The following is a 10,057-nucleotide window of genomic DNA, read 5'->3' as shown; positions in this document are numbered from 1 at the left end:
ACGAAGGGACTGACTCGGGTTAAGCATCTCCAGCATGCTCGGAGCATAGGGCTGAAGGATGATATTAGATTTAGTAGTTAGATAATCTCGAAATTTGTAAAGTGTAATTGACATTTGATGATGAATAAAAGTGTTTTATTTATGAGTAAAGTGTTGCTATCTCTTGTCGATCGTTTACTATATTTCTTTTGCATGTTTTGACTTCCAGAATAATTTTGTTTGGTATAACATATTATTCAAACCTCCACAGTCGGTCATATGTCGGAAGTAGGTATGAATCAAGACTGTCATGTTTGGTTGTAGAGGTCTGGGACAAGGCTACAACAATCATGAGTGCTCATAAGTTCTGAGCATTGGACTCAACCCACGCTCACTGGAATCACTTCATGGAATTCTATCTCGAGTGATCGTGAGACGGTAATATCATATAAGTCTTTAAACCTAGAGATATGATTTGTTACTTACAAGTTGGTTAGGCATTGATTGTACGAAAAACGCATTGGTAACTCGATGTTATAAAATCGTGCTCTTATGTGTAATTCAATGAGTAGTAGAACAAACATATGAGTCGAAGTCTATCTGTTCCTTCTTGGATTAGAAGCTGATATCTGGGCCCCTCGATGATTTTGTTTTGACCTATGTACCGGGCCCGGTCAGAACTAAATTGATGTGTTCAATAAAGTTCTTTGTCAAACAAATCGGAAATCGGGAAACAAATGTTGGACAATAAGTAAGACATTGTTCCATGTATTTGTCCGACTGATATCTAGAATAGAGGATTATATGATCACTTATCTTAAATGGCGTACCATCATCTTCTCAAGTTTCGAGAAACCTTGTAAAGAGCTACGATTGCCGATCGGTTCCTGAAGTCATACTTGCAGTAATAGTTACTAGACTTATCCAAGTGGGAGACTGTTGGATAAGGTGTCTAAGTCCATAACTATTTCTGGTATGTACTTGACCCGACCCGGCATGGTCCATTTGGGTTGCATGGCACCATGCAATTGGATAGACTAAATGAGAGAAATAACGCTTGGAGATTTTTAATATATTATAAGTTCTAATATATTAATAATATTATTTGATTAGTTTGATTAAGAATTAATTTAGAATTAATTAAGTGATCAAAAGATAACTAATTAAATATATGGGTTGATTAAGTAAATCATCCATATCTTGTATAGTGGGCTAAAAGGCTCCATGGATCATCAAGTTGGGTTCCACCCATAGGATGCTCCATGGATGCTCCATGGGAGTTACAAACCCATGGGTCATGGAAATGAAGAGTCATGACACATTAGGGTTTAACCCTAGATGTGTCAACACTATATAAGTAATATGATCTCCTCCCAAATCTGTTACACACTAAGAACATAGAGGGCTTGGCCGATTTTGTGAAGTGAGTATTCTCTCATAAGTTCTTCCAAGAGCATTTGGTGTTGTGTGAAGCATTTGAGGCATCACACTTGGGGTGCTAGGCTCACAAGGTTTCAAGGAACACAAGCAACAACAAGGTAAGTTATTCTATCTATACTTTATGTTAAAATTGTTCCCCATGTATGCTAGATAGGAATATAACCTTGGAAATCAACTTTGCATGACAAATTAGACAAACATAGATCTAAGGTTATTAGGGTTGCATGTACACTTAGGAAGTGTTAGAATGCTCAAAACCCATCAGGATCATGGCTTGAACTCCAGCCATGGTGACTGGCTCAGGTGCAACTTCTTCTACAACATGTATTTGCTGAACCACTGGGGGTTGGTTCCTATTCTCATTTGCATTCACGTTTCCGCTACGAGTCCTTGCCATCTTGACCTATACACCGAATAGGGTGAATCTAGACCTTTACTTAGGATTGACGTTTAAATCATCCTTGTCACTCTGAAACGTTTACATGCTAGTTCTAATATCGTAGTCGTACGTTTATAATCCTTAACACGTAAGGTTTCTAGATTCGGTCGGCAACAGAACATAGATCCGAATAAATAACAACATATCAGGCATAAAGAATTTAGCACATAAAAGCATTTTAGGCATAATTCCTAAAATAAGCTAGTGCTCACACCTCACAATCATCGCTTAGCATTCTAAGTTGAAGTCTAGAAATAAATCCATATTCCTCGTTCGCTTAAACTAATGCTCTGATACCAACTGTGACATCCCCATTTTCACGGCCAGAAAAGACCGATTTTGTTTACACTTTATAAAAATCAGAGTTCTTATTTTAATAAAAATGTTGCAGAATTTGTTCCCAGAAAAACATGATAAATATGTAATTAAAATATTTTCGAAGAAACATATTTTATTCATTTCAAAACGTTTGGGATGTTATCGTTAATACAGAAACATAAGCATAAACAGAACTTACATTTATTTACACTAGTGATCTACATCTCTTTAAATCTCGCAGTGTAATGTGACTTCATATCAACACCTGTGATATAAATAAACTGAGTGGGTCGGGTTGGGAAACCTGGTGAGTACATAGGGTTTTCAACCCACAATAATATAATTATTATGTTTAAACAATCAAACAATCAACCTAATTACCCATCCCCATTATCTTCTTTACTCTTAAGGATTTATCCTGAGTCATCTATCATGCATTCGTTTATTCCAAAGTCCCTTACTTCCAGGGTTATAGGACTGGCACTAAATCCATAGCTGCCAATGTTCGTTTATAAAGCACTACTTCCATAGCTGCTATAGTCTATTCATCGGGTACTAAATCCATAGCTACCAGTGTTTATCTAATAGGTACTAACTCAACAGCTACCAATTCCTAACAAGTACTAAATCCATAGCTACCGGTGTTTAGGCACTAAGTCCATAGTTGGCGATGTTTATTTGGCACTAAGTCTATAGCTGCCAATGTTTACTCACATCATCTTTTATCTCTCATCATTCATCTACCCATGTCATACCCAACATATTCGTATATATATGATACGTATATAGTTTAAATCATTTAAAACTTGTATAAAACGTTCATACAACATAGACAACAAGTGTTCAGATAATATGCACACATAGCACGTAGTTTATATAAAATACTTCGTATCTATGTGTAAGATGAAAGGGAATATGCACACGCCTAAAAGGTGGTGACTCAGCACTCAGACAGCGCTTCGATACTCTCAAAATAATTTCCTTCGATAAAAATAGTAACAATACCACTAGGGTTTAGTCTAACGAAAACCGCGACTAATTAATAGTCGAGCTATTATTATTATTATTATTATTATTATTATTATTATTATTATTATTATTATTATTATATAAGCGTTACATAACACTCAATATAACTCATAATAATAGTCTAAATAATTATTTTAAAGACCTAATAACATTACTATATCGAAACATAAGTTACGCTAAAGATAGGGTAGGCATAGCTCACTTACAGCGGGTTTTCTCGAAAATCGGGCTTCGCTGGAGTAGCGTTTCCGAGCCGAAAGACCCTTTTTCTCGGGACTCCAGGAGCCTCGGGGCTTCCTTCGGATGCTAGGGGGTTTACCTAGGCTTTAGGGGGGGGGGGGTGGGAGGCTAGAGAGAGAAACTAGAGAGAGAAAGAAGGTTTGGGAGGTGTGAAGAGAAGTGAATGCCCGACACCTCTATTTATAGGGGTGCTGACTGACCTACTCACCGAGTAGGAGGACCTACTCGCAGAGTTGGTGCATGTGGCAACCTTTTGGTGGTGCCACGTGTCCAATTCTGGTGGTGCCACGTCACCCCCTATCGCGTATCAGCCTTCAAACTTAGAAAAATCATAACTCTCGCATAGGAGCTGTGTTTTCGACGTTCTTTATATCCACGTGTAGGTAAAATCAAGATCTACAACTTTCGTCTAGACTCCGTCGGCTAATTCTCGACCGACCTCAAATTTAACAGTAGGAGGCGTTTAGACTGTTAAATGACCGCGAAGAATTCGTAACTCCTTCATACGGACTCTGTTTTTGTCCATATTTTTACCGTTGAGTTCCTATTAATGAGATCTTCAACTCTCATTTAGGTCACGTAAGCCAAAAGCTGCTCGAACTAAAATTCGAGTTTCGGGCTGTACACTGCTAAGCCGAATCTTAGAAAAATCATAACTTCTTCATACGAAGTTATATTTGGGCGTTCTTTTTATGGATTTTCTCAGTTTAACATATTCTACGACTTTTTTTTAGATCACTAAGGCTAAATCTCGCTCTATCATAAATTCACTTTTTACGCTTCCCGGTGTCGTGCCGGTTCCGTCACGAAACTTCGATGGGTCATAACTTCTTCGTTATAACTCAGATTTCGGCGTTCTTTATATGTATGGAAACCTTGTGACATTTACTAAAACTTGGTTCAAATTATTTATTCTAAATAATCTTTTGTCAAAAATTCGTTTTCGACTCTTATTATCTCTAAATTGACTAGCCCGGATCTATGGGCGTTACACAGCGCTTCCTTGATCGGTGGAGGGTCGTTAGCTGAACGGGTAAGACAAGGACTTATAAATTATCATTAAAAGTATGATGAATATTATAAAGTAACTAAATGCTATTATTAAATTCCCAATCTTAGTTGCTTTAGGAAAAATGTGAATAAGGTGCTAATCCATGAAATTACACTTTACACTTTGTTTAAGTCGTTGGTGGAGCGTGTGTGGTTAACCGCCACACTAACTTGTACTTAACAAGGTAGGTAAAGGGTGACTTAAGGTTTATCATAGTATCGGTGGAGCGTGTGTGGTTTACCGGCACAACGATTAAGTGATAAACTTTAACGGTACCAAGTGATTTGCATGGTTACTTCACACCTCGTTTTGTGATCCATGGTATCCCAGCCACAAAACATGGAGGGCACACTCAAGATTGAAACATGCCTTTGAAAAGTTCATTGAATCTCAAAAGAATCTAGGAATTTCTAAGAACCAATTAAAAATCTAATATCTATATTTCGTTTTTCATGGTAGAAATTGGTGAATCGTCATTCACCTACCTTTCAAATATGTTTTAGTTTGGATTACGACATACCTTTTCTAAGTTATAATATATTATGATTGGATCATAGCCTCAATATTACATTTGGGTGTTTTATTAAGGACTCTCGTAATATCTAAACTAATCTTGTTATCTTCTTTCAGATGTCTTCAAACAATGTTGCTTCTGGCTCTAATCCTAATGGCTCCTTTACCCTTATGAGCTTGTGTGGGAAAGTCACTTTTGATGGATCGAACTTCAATGAATGGATCAGAAACATCAGGTTGATTACCCGCTACGAGGACAAAGAATATGTCCTCGATAAGGATCTTAAGGAGATTGATGAGACCACTGCAACTCCCCAGGAGATCGTCGACTTCCAGGCTCATGAAAGGGATGCTACCAAAGTAGCATGCATCATGTTGGCCACCATGATAGCAGAACTCCAAAAGTCCTATGAGGACTTTTACCCTTTTGATATGCACCAAGATCTGATGGAAAGATACCATCAAAGTGCACGACATGAGAGGTATGAAATCATTTGCTCCATGATAACAACCATGATGAAGGATGGAGAATCCGTCACGAGCCACATGCAGAAAATGCAAAGGTATGTGGATCGGTTGCTGATGCTTAATGTGAACTTCCCTGAGAAGCTTGCAGTAGATATCATTTTTCACTCCTTACCATCTGGTTATGATCAATTCTGCATGACATATCACATGAATAAGGAAGAGGTCACACTCAGAAAACTTCAGGGACTCCTCAAGACCGCAGAAGCAGGTCTTAAAGGTAAGTACGTTGTTAACACTCCTACTCCAAACTCTGCCCCTATCTTGGCAATCGGGAAAGGTAGAGGGAAGAAGAGAAATAGCTCTTCGAAGGGTACCAAGGCTAGGACCCTTGATGGCTCTTCTTCAAGTGGAACCAAGAAAGGTTTTGTCACTCCTTCTTCTGACCCAAAAGAGGCTAAATGCTTCTATTGTCATGAAAAGTCTCACTAGAAGCGGAACTGCCCAAAATACCAGCAAGATGTGAAGGATGGGAAAGTTAAACCCAACTATGCAGGTATTTACACTATCTTATCCAATAACTCACCCCATTCTAACTATTAGGTCCTTGATACCGGTTGTGGTATTCATATTTGTTCTGATTTGTAGGGACTAAGAAGAAGTGAGAATGTGGAGCATGGAAGAATAAACTTAATCATGGGGAATAGGAAAGCTTTACCTGTCACCAAGATTGGAGTTTATACTTTATCGCTAAGTAGTGGGTTTAATTTAGATTTGAATAAATGTTGTTATTCGCCAGAAATGGAAAGAAATACTATTTCCTTTCATGCATTGTATAAACAAGGTTTTACCTTTTCATTTGATAATGAAGTTGGTTTGATTAATGCTTTCTTTAATAATTTTCTTTATTTTAAAGCATTACCTTGTGATGGTGTGTATGAAACTGTATCTGTGGTTGATAACTTAGGAAATAATGTATTGTGTATTGATTCTACTAATGATAATAACTTGGATAAAGCATCATTATGGCCTTTTCGTCATGGACATATAAGCAAGAAACGCATGGGCCAACTCCAAGAGGATGGAGTCTTGTAGCCATTTGACCTAAAGTCAGATGATAGTTGTAAATCATGCTTACTTGGAAAAACGAAAAAGTCACCCTTCACAGGTTCTTGTGATAGGGTTGAAGGTTTGTTGGATCTTGTACACACGGATGTGTGTAGACCCTTCAAACATGCCACAAGGGATACTAATCATTATTATTTGACTTTTACTGATGATTACAGTAGATATGGATATGTCTACTTAATCAAGCCTAAGTTAGAGACTTTTGAAAGGTTTAAAGAGTTTAAACAGGAAGTCGAAAATCAATTGGGCAGGAACATTAAGATGCTTCGATCCGATCGAGGTGGTGAGTATCTTAGTTCAGAGTTCCTCGACTATCTTAGGGAATGTGGGATTGTCTCACAATTGACACCTCCCAGGACACCACAGGTGTGGCTGAGAGGCGTAAACAAAGCTTGTTGGATATGGTTTGTTCCATGATGAGTCGAGCTTCGCTACCAATCTCATTTTGGGGGTATGCCATAGAGACTATCGCCTATATCCTTAATCTGGTCCCTACAAAGAAAATTGCCAAAACTCCTCATGAGATGTGGACTGGTAAAGTACCCAAACTAGACCACATCAACATTTGGGGCTGCAAGTCTTTCATGAGACGTGAGACTCATGATAAGCTCGAACCTCGAAGCGAGAGGTGTATTTTCATTGGCTACCCACAGCAATTCTTTGGTTACCTATTCAATAGACCTAGTGAAAATTTGGTCTTTGTAGCAAGGAGGGTTGTCTTTCGAGAGAGAGAGAGTTAATAAGCTAAGGAAAAAGTGGGAGGCAAGTTGACCTCGAAGAAATTAAAGAGTCAAGTATTGAAGGAAATTTAAACCCTAGTACTCAAGTTGATACACTTATTAGTAATGAGATACCGATAGGTCTGGATGAACATAACAGTTACGCGGAAGCCATGGCAAGCGCTGAGTCGGCCAAGTGGAAAGAGGCAATGGACACCGAGATACAATCCATGTATGACAATCAAGTTTGGAACTTGGTTGAGAATGTACCAGGTCATAAGATTGTAGGGTGCAAATGGATCTTCAAGAAGAAGACCGACATGGATGGTAATGTACACACTTATAAGGCACGACTGGTTGCAAAGGGTTTCTCACAAACTCCAGGAGTTGATTATGATGAGACCTTTTCTCCAGTGGCCAAGATTAAGTCTATTAGGGTTCTGTTAAGCATATCTGCATTTCATGACTATGAAATATGGCCAATGGATGTCAAAACCACCTTCCTGAATGGAAAGTTGGCTAAGGATGTTTACATGAGTCAGCCATAGGGTTTTGTCAATACAGAGTACCCTAATAGAGTGTCTAAGCTTGAGAAATCCATTTATAGATTAAAGCAAGCACCTTGCAGATGGAATCTTTTCTTTGATGAGAAAGTCAAAGAGTTTGGCTTTTCTAGGAGTGAAGATGAATCTTGTGTGTATGTCAAATCTAGTGGGAGTATAGTTAGCTTTTTGGTATTGTATGTGGACGACATACTACTCATAGGAAATGACATCCCAACTTTGCAAGAAGTTAAGTCCTGGCTTGGGAAGTGTTTCTCTATGAAGGACCTAAGAGAAGCTGCCTATATTCTAGGGATAAGGATCTTGAGAGACTGGAGTAAAATACTAATTGGACTTAGTCAGAGTACCTACGTGGATAAGTAGCTGAAGAGATTCGGCATGCAGGACTCCAAGAAAGGAGAGTTACCCATCTAGAGTAACGCCAGATTGAGTAAGACACAAAGTCGTAGTACTGAGGCCGAGATAGCAGAAATAAGTCGAATACCTTATGCTTTGGTTGTAGGATCAATCATGTATGCTATGATGTGTACTCGACCTGATGTAGCCTTGTCCTTGAGCATGGTTAGCAGGTATCAGCGGAATCCTGGAAAGGCACACTGGACCGCAGTAAAGAATATCCTCAAGTACCTATGGAGGACTAAGGATTGGGTCCTTACCCTCGGTGGGAGTGATGACTTGAGAGTTGTAGGGTATAGTGATGTTAGCTTTCAGACTGATAAGGATAATTTCAGCTCTCAGTCAGGCTGGGTCTTTACTTTAAACGAAGGAGCAATTTCTTGGAAGAGTTCCAAGCAAGAGACAGTGGCTGATTCAACTTGCGAATTAGAGTATATAGTAGCTAGCGAGGCAGCAAAGGAGACAATATGGTTGAAGAACTTCATTGGAGACCTTGGAGTTGTACCAGCAATTAAGGAGCCAATGGAAATTTTCTATGATAGTGAAATTTCAGTTGCCTTAGCCAAGGAACCAAGGAATCACGGGAGATCCAGACACATTGACATAAAATACCATTTCATCAGACATTGAATAGAAGAAGGACTCCTCGTGGTAAAAAGGGTATCATCGGATGACAATCCAGTAGATCCCCTCACGAAGGGACTGACTCGGGTTAAGCATCTCCAGCATGCTCGGAGCATAGGGCTGAAGGATGATATTAAATTTAGTAGTTAGATAACCTCGAAATTTGTAAAGTGTAATTAACATTAGATGATGAATAAAAGGTGTTTTATTTATGAGCAAAGTGTTGCTATCTCTTGTCGATCCTTTACTATATTTCTTTAGCATGTTTTGACTTCCAAAATAATTATGGTTGTTATATCATATTATTCGAACCTCCACAGTCGGTCATATGTCGGAAGTAGGTATGAATCAATACTATCATGATTGGTTGCAGAGGTCTATGTTGTTGGACATGGCTAAAACAATCGTGAGTGCTCATAAGTTCTGGGCATTGGACTCAACCCACGCTCACTGGAATCACTTCATGGAATTTATCTCGAGTGATCGTGAGACGGTAATATCATATAAGTCTTTAAACCTAGAGATATGATTTGTTACCTATGAGTTGGTTATACATTGATCGTACGAAACTGCATTGGTAACTCGATGCTATAAAATGTGTTTTTGTGTATGATTCAACAAGTAGAGAAAAAGCATATGAGTCGAAGTTTATCTGTTTCTTCTTGGAATAGAAGTGATATCTACGCCCCTCGATGATTTAAGTTCTTTGTTAAACAAATTGGAAAACAGGAAACAAACTGATGGATAATAAGTAAGATATTTTTCCATGTATTTGTCTAGCTGATATCTAGAACAAAAGATTATATGATCACTTATCTTAAATGGCGTATCATCATCTTCTCAGTTCCGAGAGACCTTGAAAGAGCTACGATTTCTGATCTGGTCCTGAAGTCATACTTGCAGTTATAGTTATTAGACTTATCCAAGTGGGAGACTCTTGGATAAGGTCTTTAAGTCCATAACTATTTCTAGTATGTACGTGACCCGACCCGATATGGTCCATTTGGGTTGCATGGCACCATGCAATTGGATAGACTAAATGAGAGAAATAACACTTGCGGTTTATTAATATATTATAAGTTCTAATATATTAATAGTATTATTTAATTAGTTTGATCAAGAATTAATTTAGAATTAATTAAGTGATCAAAAG

This window comes from Lactuca saligna, chromosome 9 (assembly GCF_052625555.1).
Source record: "Lactuca saligna cultivar CGN05327 chromosome 9, ASM5262555v1, whole genome shotgun sequence".
In the NCBI taxonomy this organism is placed as follows: Eukaryota; Viridiplantae; Streptophyta; class Magnoliopsida; order Asterales; family Asteraceae; genus Lactuca; species Lactuca saligna.
This window is presented reverse-complemented; position numbering follows the sequence as displayed.